The 12,775-nt window shown below is 38.2% G+C and overlaps 1 pseudogene; it reads right to left on the minus strand.

Annotated features, from left to right (window-relative positions):
* LOC120248054 overlaps positions 1 to 11,059 on the minus strand; it is a 113,289-nt pseudogene extending 102,230 nt beyond the window's left edge.
* Positions 11,060 to 12,775: the final 1,716 nt, after the last annotated feature.

Raw genomic sequence — 12,775 nt, forward strand, 5'->3', positions numbered from 1 at the left:
TCGGGGCGCCTGGGTGGCTTAGTTGGTTAAGCATCCGACTTTTGCTTAGGTCATGATCTCGCGGTTCGTGGGTTCGAGCCCCGTGTCGGGCTCTGTGCTGACTGCCAGCTCAGAGCCTGAAGCCTGTTTCAGAGTCTGTGACTCCCTCTCTCTCTGACCCTCCCCTGCTCACGCTGTCTCTCTCTCTTCTCTCCTAGAAATAAATAAAACATTAAAAAAGAAAATTAAAAGAAATGATCCAGAATCAACAGCTAAGTTTTTTAAAAAAATTTTTAAGTTTATTTATCTTGAGAGAGAGCACACATGAATGAGTCAGAGAGGAAAAGAGAGAGAGAGAGAGTTCCAAACAGGCTCCATGCTGTCAGCACAGAGCCCATTGCAGGGCTTTATCTCACAAACCCTGAGATCATGACTGGAGCCAAGATCAATGGTTGGACGCTTAACCAACTGAGCCACCCAAGTGCCTCTCAACAACTAAGTTTAAATGAGTGTTTGGGGGTCTCTTTGAATGCACTAAACATGAGATAAATTCTGGCCGGTTTTACAGGAAAGTGCCTTTGATGTGCCATTGTACTGATGGAGTTGTGGGGTAACCCATTATAAAGGCCATGAGTATAAAATAATTGAATCATGCCTTGGTGATTGGCTTTCTGTGTGACCTTTGTCTTAATCTCTATTTTCCAACAAGAAATTAATTATTAATTCACTTATCCACACACATGTATTAAGTGTTTACTAATGATTGTGGTCTATTTCTCTCACAGAATGCTCTGTGGCTTAATAACTAACCTAGTAGTTATAAAGCTGTGGATAGAAGTTACATGTAGAAGAAAAGCCACAAGGGAGAAATTGAAGGTGAGTCATCAGGAGAGGTTGACTGCCTATAGGGCCTCACTGGGTGAGGTGATCTGGTGATTCTACCAGAGTCTAGCATGTGGTCCTTAGCATTTCATGCTCTAAAACTAGATATTTCAGCAATCATTGATAACCAATCTGTGGTCAATAGATTGATGTTAACCAAACCTCACTTCAGATTTACATGTAAACCAGAATGCAATTATTTCTTTCATACTGAGGCTGGTAATCTTTTATCAGTGACCAAAATGGTCAGTTATCTTACTCAAAGAACCTCCATCCCCACATCTTAATCAGAATGTGGCTCTCTTAGCAAAGAATAAGACAAAAGGGCTTGGATATTCCTGAGGAGGATTTGATTGACTGAAATATTCTAATCTCATAGTAAAATACAGCTCTAGAATTCTCAAGTTCTCTAACATCAGACACTGCTTCATTTTTTTTGCTTGTCCTAAAGTTCTACTGTTGCTCTTTTACTTAATGTAAATGCAGGTATTCCCCACTTTTTGAAAGTTTGTGTTATATATACTACTTCTCTTTTATGAAAGAGTACTTGTTTTCACTAAGTGAAAAAAATACGAAGAGGATTTCTATTTTTACCAAAAAAGGTGAAACAAATTAATGGTAGTTACTTCTTTGCTTTGCACCATTTCAGCTTATAAAAGGTTTCATGGAAAAGCTGTACTTTTGGATAGCAAGGAAAACTGTATTTTGGATTAAGCCAAATTAACTGTCCCTAGTCAAGAAGATGATCTGGGGCTAGGAAACATTCTGTCTCTTCCCATTATGTTCTGACTTAAGGCATTTGTTTTTCAGAAGACAACCTTGTCTTCTTTATCCCTACCTGAGGTCTTGCGGGCATCTCATTCTGCCCTCATGTACTGTCTACAATAGCTCTCTGTATATAGGAAAAAGCTTAAAGTATAGTTTTTCTAGAATATTCTTACTGCACCAAAATATGCAAAAGTGTAATTTAGACAGAACATAAACTTTTGTGAAAATAAGCAACAAATAAAAATCAAATAATGTGCAAACTGGTCTAAATTTGTTGGAACACTTAAATTATGAATTAAGGTAGGAAAATATCTGGATTTAGTCTGTGGAATAGCTTTCAAACATTTTAGGACTGGGTTTTAGAAGCATAGGCATATAGTACTGCTACTTCTTGAGACCAGTTCTCTTAGTTGAAATGAAAAGCACAATCTGAATCAAGTAAATAAAATGGTTTTTACACATATGATTGGAGTAGGATTCATGGTTATTGGATTATACTTATATTCTTTTGTATTAAAAAAAATTGTAAGATCCTCCATCCTATAATGATCATGTTGCCTGATTGTCTTTGGCATTTCCATGTCTGTGTGGACTCCCCACACATATGCTATTAAATTTGACTTTCTCCTATTAATCTGTCTCATGTCAATTTGATTCTAAGTCCAGCTAGAAGGACCTTGAAGGGAAGATGAAATTCTTCCTCCCTAACACTATCCTACTCTTTCTCCCTCGGTAATTACATCCAGTCTCAAAACTTTAAATGTCTGTATGTTGATGGTTCCAAATTTATATCTCCATCACATTATAACTCCTGTCAATTTATATATCCAACATTTCTATCTGTATTGTCTAGTTGATATCTCAGCCTTAACATGTGAAGGGGTTCAGAATAATCGTTTCCAAATTGTGCCACTTTGGCACGTGGAATACTTTGAGCTGAAGTTGTTACAGCAATACTCAGTGCCCAGGAAGAGATAAGCCACATGCACTTGGGGAATCAGGAAAAGACTGTTTATTGCATACCGGTGCTGGCCCAGCAGAGTTACCTCCAAAGGCTGAGCCCCAAACCCTGGCATCAGCCTCCTTTTATGTATGGGATGGTAGGAGGTTGAGAGACAAAAGAAAACAGGGAGGGGGCACTTAATAGTGGTGCAACGTGGGTAGTTGGTGGACGCAGGAGGCAGGCAAGATTACAGAAGCCAAAAGTATGGAAGTGGAGTATCCAGCCTCAGACATTTGGCTGGACCCTTTTATCTTGTTTTTACTAGCTTTTCTTTCCAGAGTCAGTAAAGGCCCAAAAGATTCAGGAAGAGCTTTTACTTTCCCCCAAAACTACGTGAAAGATTTGAGAAAGGATGCTTGACTTAGAAAAAGAGCTATCAGAGATAACTTTTTACCTAAAAAATCTAGCTTTTAGGGCAAACATCTAATTACTAAATAAACATCTGCTCTTCTTATTGTCCTATGAATTACCCTCCTCTCCTTTGATGTCCCAGGCCCCTATCCTATTCCTTAACTCACGGTGGCATATAAGCCTCAACTGACCAACTTGTCCTTCAGTGTCATATTCCTATGGGGCTCCTGTTCATACACAATTACATTTGTTTTTCTCCTGTTAAACTGTCTTAAATCAATTACCAGCCAAAGAACCTAGAAAGGTGTAGGAAAAATTTTCTCCTCAACACACATGTAAATGGTTTTCTGATATAATGCCTCCCCACAACCAGTAATTTTTCCACTTTCCTATTTCTACAAATGGCAATTTCATTCTTCCAGTCATTTAGGTGAAAAAAAAAAAATCCTTGATACTATCTTAGTTTTTTTTCACACTCCATATCTTATCCTTAAGCAAGTTCTTTTGGCTCCAACCTCAAAATAAATACAGAATCCAACTACTTCTCATAACCTCAAGTGTTACCAATCTGATCCAAACCACTATATGCCTCATGCAGACTATTGCAATAGCCTCTTGGCAGATTTGTCCTAACATAGTAGCCAGTGATCCTGTTGAGGAATCCTGGTTCATTCATTATCCTACTCTGTGACTATTTTATACCTTTATCTTTCTCCTCATTTCTCCAATATACCCTTTTATATCATAACTCCTTCCTAATGACCTTGCATGTTATCAGATCAAGTCACTCCTATTCCCAAACTCTCCAGTGGCTTTCCATCTCATTCAGAATAAAAGTCATAGTCTTTATAAAGACCTACAGAGCCCATTTCCTCTCTGAGTCCGTTTCCTTTGATTTTACCTCCTTATTTACTGTGCTCTAGCCCCCCTGGACACCTTCTTATTCCTTGAAAATTCTAGGCAAGCTGCTACCTCAGGCTCTTTGCACTGGTTGTTCCCTCAACTTGGAATGTTTCCCTGCAGATATCTGCTTGGCTCACTTCCTCATTTTTTCACATCTTTAAGTAGAATGACACTTTTGCAGTGAGGCTTTCCCTGACTGCCCTACTTAAACATGACTTTCACTTTTTTGTCTTTGTTTTTCACCATAGCACATGTCACTATCTGACATACAAGTGTAGGGGAGGAAAAAAGTATTTTAGGTTCTCCAGCTGTGGCCCTGTAAGTTAGACTGGCCAAAGACACACTAACAAAGAAAACCAAACAGAAGTTACTTATATGTGCCTCATGCATGTCTACATGGGATCATCCAGCAATGAGTAACCCAAAGAAATGTTAGAACTCAGGTTTATATGCCATCTTATACTGAAAACAGGGAAAGGGACTTGGGAGCTTCTGAGTGGAGGAGACTTGTTATGGGAAGGTGACCAGGAAAGGTATAGTATACAACGGTTTTAAAGGAGGCTTGTTATGCAGATTTAAGACAATGTCTTCTCCATTGATAAGAGTAGTTGAAGAATCCTCCTCTTTCTGGTACAGGAGTGGGAGGCATCTTTACAAATGGAAATATCTTTTATAAATGTGAATTTCCTTTACAAAAGGAAAACTTTTGCCCCATTTTTTAGAGCTTTACTTGCAGCTGCTGCTTCTCAGTGGACTTTAGCTCAAAATAATCCTTATGCCAAATAGGCATATTTTAGGGTGGTATATTTTGGTACCTTCACAACATATTATCCTTACTTATCTTTTTAAATACCTAAATGATCCCTGGAGCATAGGAATTCTTAACAAATATTTGCTGAATGATTTAATAAACATTTATTATCCAGCAACAATTGAAAATGTGGCTTAATGTTTCATATTATTTTACCCTAGAAACATTATACTGGAAGAACCACATGGAGCACATCATGTTCATTTTTTATTCTCGCATTTTTGTAGGCTTCGATGCTCCAATTCTATTAAATTTTTTTCCTAAGGGTAGAGTCTAGTCAATGTCTCTTATGACTCCTTCAATAAAGCTATGCCTGCACTGATTAACCCAACTCATTTTCTTATGCTGAGGACATAGAACATACTAAAATACTTATCTATTCTTTTAAAAGCATTCTCCAAGTCAACAAAAATTCCTGGAATGCAAAGATTTGGTAAGAGACATGGGACAGCTTTATCGCTATGCAGTTTGCAAACTGAGGGGACTCAGCCTTTGGCTACAAATTGAAAGGACTCCTAAGGGGAAAGTTTAGGCTCTGGATTAAATAGGCAAAACCCACAAGTACTGTGCACTTTATCAAGATTGGTCAGACTCAGGTCCCAAACTGTACACTTCAGGAGCTGAGTGACAAGCAGGATATAGTTTGCTATTTCTGGCAGCAGTTTCAGGATGTGGCAGCCACTGAAGAGCCTGATACGATGTGTTGCAAGGGTCTTTCTGCAAACTTGGCTGAATTTTGTGCAAGCTTGTCACCTTAGGCTGTGATGACTGGTTTTACTTTCCATAGTCATTCAGACTGATTAACCTTTTAGTTTCTCTCCCTTCATGAGGAATCCATCTTGTCTGTTAGCCTTTGCTGTCTTCTGTTCTTATCCACAATCTCTTGGGTTTTATTTTTATTGCCTTATCAGAGAAACCTCATTAATAAGGTCTCTCTACATTAAACCCAACCATTCATTCAACAAATATTTACTGAGTGAGACTACCCAGGGCTCTGTCATATTAAAGACATAAATGGATCCTGCCCTCAAGTAGTTTACAGTCCAATGGGGAGAAACGGGACATCTATCCATTAGAAATAAATACAATATCATCTACTACAACTCTGCACATGGTATCCTGAGGGATGTAGAGGTTCTTATGCCTGACTGCAGAGCAGGGCATCCTCCATTCAAGAGGCCACTAATGAGTCAGGGTTAGAGAATTTGAAAACAGGGAGAGAGTTTGAGGGCAGTTCTTGAAAAATAATGTGAGTGGGTCATCAGACTCTTCATTAAGAGCCGGATTGGAATTGAAATGGCTAGAGTGTGGTTGGTTAGTAAGTCAGTTTTAGAATATGCCAAGCCAAAGGAAATATAAGCATTAGAAAATTTAGATCACAGGAGAAAGAAAAAAGAGAAGTAGGGAGAATGTAATATGTACTAGTTAATTTTTAGGAGCACATTCTATAGCAGAAGTTTAGTTTTAAAACCAGATAACTTAGCTCTCTATTCGTAAGATGTTTTCTGCGTAGAATTGGTAGTTTATATTGTAAAAGTTGGGCCATGTAAGTTTTATTTGGATTCAGTCTGTATATGACAGCACTTAAAAAAAAAAAAAGTTCTGTTTCTCAGGAACATGCTGTGGCTGATTAAGGACCACAACTGCAGCCACTCAAGATTATTTTCAGCCTCATATCTCTGAGGGGATGGCACACTTTACACTGAGAGTGAAATACAGCTAGTTACTTGATTTTGTAAATAAAGTTTTATTGTAATACAGTCATGCCCATTCATTTACATATTATTTGTGATGCCTCCACACTACAACAGCAAAGTTGAGTAGTTGAAATGGTGACTGGAAACCTGATGGTCCACAAAGTCTAACATAATTGCTAGCCAGTTCATTACAGAAGAGGTTTGCCAATTCCTGTTGTATGTGATTCTCTATTTTTCTATTGACTCTTTTCACGGAGGACCCAAATTAAGATTAGAAAATTTCAAAAAGTGTAAGAAACAATGACTAGTGGAATCTTTCTAATTTAGGGCTTGTTAACTCATTGATTTATATAATTAAAACATCTTGAGCTTTACCTATACTAAATCTAAACCAATTAATATTGTCCTGACTTTTAGCCACATGAAAAGACAGCTATGATGCAATAAAAATGGCAGTTGAGGGGAGCTTGGGTGGTTGAGTTGGTTGAGTGCCCAACTTTGGCTCAGGTCATGATCTCACACTTTGTGGGTTTGAGCCCCCCATCAGACTCTGTCCTGATGGTTCGGTGCCTGGAGCCTGCTTCTGATTCTGTGTCTCCCTCTCTCTCTCTGTCTCTCTCTCACTTCTACTCTCTCCCTCTCATAGGTAAATAAATAAGCATTAAGAAAAAAAGAAAAAAAAACTTAAAAATGGCACTTGGAATTGATTTTGAAGATCTGGATTCAAGTTCCACTCTGTGAATTACAACCATAGACTAATTCAAAAATCAAAATCTCTAAAGTCAAAGAATAAATGATCAGAGAGTCTTTATGACTAGTTATAAAAATTGAATGAGATAATAAAAGTAAAAGAGCTTTATAAATTAAATCATGATATTATTATCAAATATTGTTCATGATCCCAAGAATATATACACCATATTTGAGAGGGCAGGTGCTATCGTTAGATCCATTTGAATGATTTTATTGATGAATATTTAATGAGATTATCCTCAAAAAGATTACAGCACATTTGGCAACATTAGCTATTATGTATTTTATTACAGTTATTATTATAAAATAACTAGCACTTGTCATTCATAGATAATATCTTTCAATGTTGTCAGCTCTTATTCAATCTTTGAGTGCTCTAACTTGGACTAATGAAAGGATGAAGACCAGTGAATATAGAGGGCTAATACTTCTAGAGCTTAGACTGGCTACCATTCCCTGATACTAAACATGACCTAGTAAGTCTTAAATCTTAATCTTCTTTCCACTGTTATCACATTTCATACCTTTAACTGATGTTTAACTGGTGTTTATTTTTATGATTATAATATATCTGTTTATCATTTTTCTATCTTCATTGTTTTTCATTACTACATGGGAAAAATGAGTAAATAAGCTTTTTCACACAAAACCATATGTTAGAATAATTCATAAATTCAGCCTGATGCTAATATTATTTGCTTTCAGCAAGACTAAGGAAATACACACACACACACACACACACATATATGGTGTTAGGATGTGGAGAGATATGAAATTTAGGCCATTAGTTTAGGGAGAGAAGAATATAGAAATATTAGCATTCTAAGGAGAACAGAAGAATATATTTTAAGCTCTTCCCTAGGAAGAGTTGCAACTGTAATGTTAATTTTAGAATTATTTTGGGATTTGTAATAAATTGAAGACTAGTATCTTTAAGAAATTATTTTTATCTTATAAAAGTTGAGTTAAAAACATGACAAGTTCTGAAGTATAACTTCCAGTGCTTGCCACTAGTGACTTTCTGTCTCATATTCCACCTCAAGGAGCCAATGCTTCTTCACTCCTTTTACAAGGAGAACTTGAAAAGTAATAGAAGGAATCTGGCTTTGCTCTTTCTTGGCCAACATGCCCAGGTGGTCTGGTCTGACCAAACATTAGCAACAACTATGTAAACAGAAAAAAAGCTTTTGTATTTATTTTTGCTTTTTACTGAGGGACCAGGGAGATTTTAGAAGTTTTACAGTGGGAGAGGAACAAATATTGAGATTCTTGTTAACACACTCTCATAAGCACAAGAGATGATTCTTTTTTGTTTTTGTTCTCATTTTTTTGAGAGGGAGAGAAAGAGAAATCATTAGTGAGTATAGGAGGGGCGGAGGGGAGGGAGAGAGAATCTTAAGTAGGCTCCATGCCCAGTATGGGTGCCTGATGTGGGGCTCCCTCTCACAACCGTGAGATCATGATCTGAACTGAAATCAAGAGTCAGATGCCCAACTCATTGAGCCACCAGGTGCCCCTGAGATAATTCTTTTAAGAGTTAGGATTTTGAATTTTGAAAATTCTTTCTTCACTAGTAATCTTTATCATTCTCGGGTATCCTCTACATCAATTAGATAAATGAGAAGTTAAAGGGAGCAGCACCATCCCTGCAATACGACCTCCCTCCCTTCTGACACCAACTACAAGTTCAGAGAGTTCCCAAAACCACCCTCAAGATTGATAATTCACTAGAAGGACTCACAAAACTAACTGTAAGTATTCATACTTACAGCTATCATTCATTACAAGGAAAGGGTACAGATTAAACTTAGCCAAGGGAAGAGTGGACTCTGGATAAGTACCAATGGTGGAGTATTCATTGTTCTCACTCTGTGCAGTCAGGACATGTTACTTTCCCAGCACTGATGTGTTGACAACATTCCCAGAGTATTGTCAACCAGGGAAGCTCACCCAATTCTCTGTGTTCAGAGAATTGACTGGAGCTTCATGACATAGACATGACTGATTGATTACCCACGTGCTTAATGTCAGTCTTCAGTTCCACCTTTGAATTATTATCTGATGCTCTCAGCACCCCACTTCAGGTTTTCTCTAGGATGAAGAAGATAGAGGGACTCCATCTACACCTACTTCTTTCTCTCTTCTCCCCCTATTATGGTCTGAACTGTGTTGCCTCAACATTCATATGTTGACAACCTATTCCTAATAGGACTGTATTTGGAGACAGGGTCTTTAAGGAAGCAATTATGATTAAATGAGGTCATAAGAATAGGGCCCTCATCCAATGAGTGTCCTTATAAGATGAAGAGATACCAGAGATCTCTCTCTGCATGTGCAGAGAAGAGGCCATATGAAAGCACAGTAAGAAGGTGGCTTTCTGCAAGCCAGGAAGAGTTGTCACCAGAAATCAACACTGCTGGCACTTTGAGCTAACACTTTCAGCCTCCAGAGCTGTAAGAAAATGAATGTCTGTTGTTTAAGCCACCTAGTCTGTGGTTTTTTGCTATGGCAGCCTAAGCAGATGAATATATTCCCTCTCTCTTTCTCTTTAGGCTCCTCTCTGTAGCCCAGCAAGATGGTGGGTTTTTTTCTGTTGACCTTTCTTTTTTTTTTTTTTTAATATTTTTTTTTTTTTTATTTCTAGGAGAGAGAGAGAGAGAGACAGCGTGAGCAGGGGAGGGTCAGAGAGAGAGGGAGTCACAGACTGAAACAGGCTCCAGGCTCTGAGCTGGCAGTCAGCACAGAGCCTGACGTGGGGCTCGAACCCACGAACCGCGAGATCATGACCTAAGCGAAAGTTGGACGCTTAACCGACTAAGCCACCCAGGTGCCCCTTCTGTTGACCTTTCTGTGCCAGAAACTATTCATACCATATCCTTCATTCCTTCCTATGTTATGCTTAATTTTTAAGAGTTCTATGCTTTAGTTCTGTACACTTTAGCTTGGTTTTTCAAGCCAGGTCCCTGTGGATTTCAAAATATAATTATTTCTTCTTCTTCTTCTTCTTCTTCTTCTTCTTCTTCTTCTTCTTCTTCTTCTTCTCCTTTTTCTTTTCTTCTGGCTGAAAGAGAACTTTTTACTAATTTTATGTACAGAAAATTCAGCAGCATCCACCTACCCCAGTTTGATGGCCAGTTTTTAGCTTTTGCCTTTTCCAACTTGGCAATGGGAGTTCTGGACTATGGATATAGGACGTTGCCTCCCCAGTAGCAGGGGATCTCATCATATCTGTCATTGTCTTTGGTCCTGATAGCTTCCACCACCTTAGCCAGAGTTCCTTTGTCTTTTACATTAACCTGTGTGAAGGCAACAGTGGTGCAGGTCTATCTGTGGACCAGATGCCCCAGCCTGGCCTTCCCCTTGATGATGCCATGGGGAGCTCCCATCTTACGATGCAGCACAGGCAGGAAGACAGCCAGATCAATGGGATCTACAGCATGTGCAGTCACTATCAGGTGAGGCTTCTTGTTCTCCACTAAGGTAGTGACAGTATTAACTCCAGCTTGAAAGGTAGGCAACCTCTTAGTGAGGACATCCGCTTTCTGGCAACTTTCGGCTCAGCCTGGGCCAACAATCTCTGCTTTGTCTCTTGCTTTGTCTCTGGTCTGTATTTGTTGGCCAGCTTAAGCAGCTGAGTAGCTGTTTGATGGTCCAGGGTCAGGTGAACTGGTTAATCACAGGAGGGACTTTCAGACGCTTATAGAGAATAGCCCTTTGCTGCTGCAGCCGGATGTAGCAGGGTCATTTGACAAAACAGGCGAGGTCCCTTTTGGGCTGGATGTCCTGTCTGATGCCAGAATTCTTGGGCCTCTTCTCAAACAGGGCATAGACCACGTTCTTGGCCTCCTGCTTCTTCACAACAGCAGGGGCTGGGGCCACCTTCTTCCCCTTAGCCTTCTTTCATTTTGGCATCTGGGATGGCTGGAGGAGAAAGTTACAATCACTTCTTTTTAAAATTGGTTCTTACAAATCAAAAGCTTCTTCATTTAATTTAAGTGTGCCTACTGTGAGTTTTTAAAAAATCTATTAAGGACTTCAGATAAGTACTTAGGTCCCAGGCTATATCTGACCTTTTCCTTTCCCCTTTATCAGAAGTGAGCAATGTCATTAATTCATTAGATGAGAAGAGAAGTGCAGAGTAGCTAAAATAATTAGTTACCACATTAGCTGCCAAAATTTGTTCTGATATTTTGCTGAAATCAGAAATTATGCCATTCCCTATGCACCAACTCTGATTAAATTATGTTTAATGGAGTGTGCTTCTAATAGAAGGGAGCAAAGAGAATTTTTCTAGTCTATCTTATCCCAAATCTATACAAAGTTTCCCATTCCTTCCAGGGGATCACAAATTATTGCAAGGAATCTGTGAATTCATATGCCATTCCAAGCACTGATTGTAGATTGAATTAGCAAAGTGGTTCATGCAAATGTAAGCATCTATCTTTCAAATGTATGAAGTTGTCATTGCAATGAACAAAATATCACTCATACTGAATTCATGAAAGCTGTTTATCCATGATGTTTATCCAAAATGCATAAAAACCACGCATTTTCTTTTTTTTAATGTTTATTTATTTTAGAGAAGAGGATAGAGACAGAGCACAAGTGGGGGAGGGGCAGAGAGAGAGGGAGACACAGAATTTGAAAGCAGGCTCCAGGCTCTGAGCTGTGAGCACAGAGCCCAATGTCGGGCTCAGACTCATGAACTATGAGATCTTGACTTGAGCCAGAGGTGGACCCTTAACTCACTGAGCCACCCAGGTTCCCCAACCATGCATTTTGTAAATCCATGGATACTAGAACTGCAATTACTGTCATATGGGAGTTCAATATTTTGTTGTTGCCATTATTAACACAGTCATTTTCATAAATAAAAATTTCAGAATCCTTATCTATGTTCTTTTCCTTCCCTATTCAAAGAAACAATTCCAGATTGTGCCTTATTAGAAAGTCTCATTTATTAAATACTCTTATTAGTTCTGCATGTTACTCTTTTCTAAATCTTAGTTCCAGCTGCATGATTCACCTTGTCTCTTTTGGCAACCAGAACATTCTCTGGAAAAGCAATCTTGAAAGATTTTTTTGCCCAAAAGGAATTCTAGAAGAGGCTTTTTTAAAAAACCAGTCAACCCATTTTGACTACCAGAATATTTTTGTATAGTACTATTTTTATTATAAAAATAATACATTGGGTACACTTTCATGCCTTAATAAGGAGAAGATAATCTTTAATGCCTATATAGTATGTTTTTGCCATATGATTAGATTTAATCATTTTTGTCACCCCATTAATCTATTTTTCAGTTTTTTACTATTGTAAATAAATGATATACACCCTGGCATATAATTTTATTTCAGATAATTCATGACAAATTTACTCAGTCAAAAAATATAAACATGCTTACGGCTCTTAATACACATTTCTAAATTGGTTTCCAGAAAGGTGGTGTCTACTTAAACTCCTAGTAGGAGCTACATTAACACTATGAATTTTACCTCCTGAAGAGCACAAATGACCATGTTCCTTTTTAAAAAATAGTTGATAATTTGGTGACAATTATTTGGAAGACTGAATTTTTCCACTTTTTATTATCCATTTGCATTTCTTCTTTTGATAATCATACGTTC

The sequence above is a fragment of the Hyaena hyaena genome, unplaced genomic scaffold (assembly GCF_003009895.1).
Source record: "Hyaena hyaena isolate Hyena2069 unplaced genomic scaffold, ASM300989v1 scaffold_565, whole genome shotgun sequence".
Classification (NCBI taxonomy): Eukaryota; Metazoa; Chordata; class Mammalia; order Carnivora; family Hyaenidae; genus Hyaena; species Hyaena hyaena.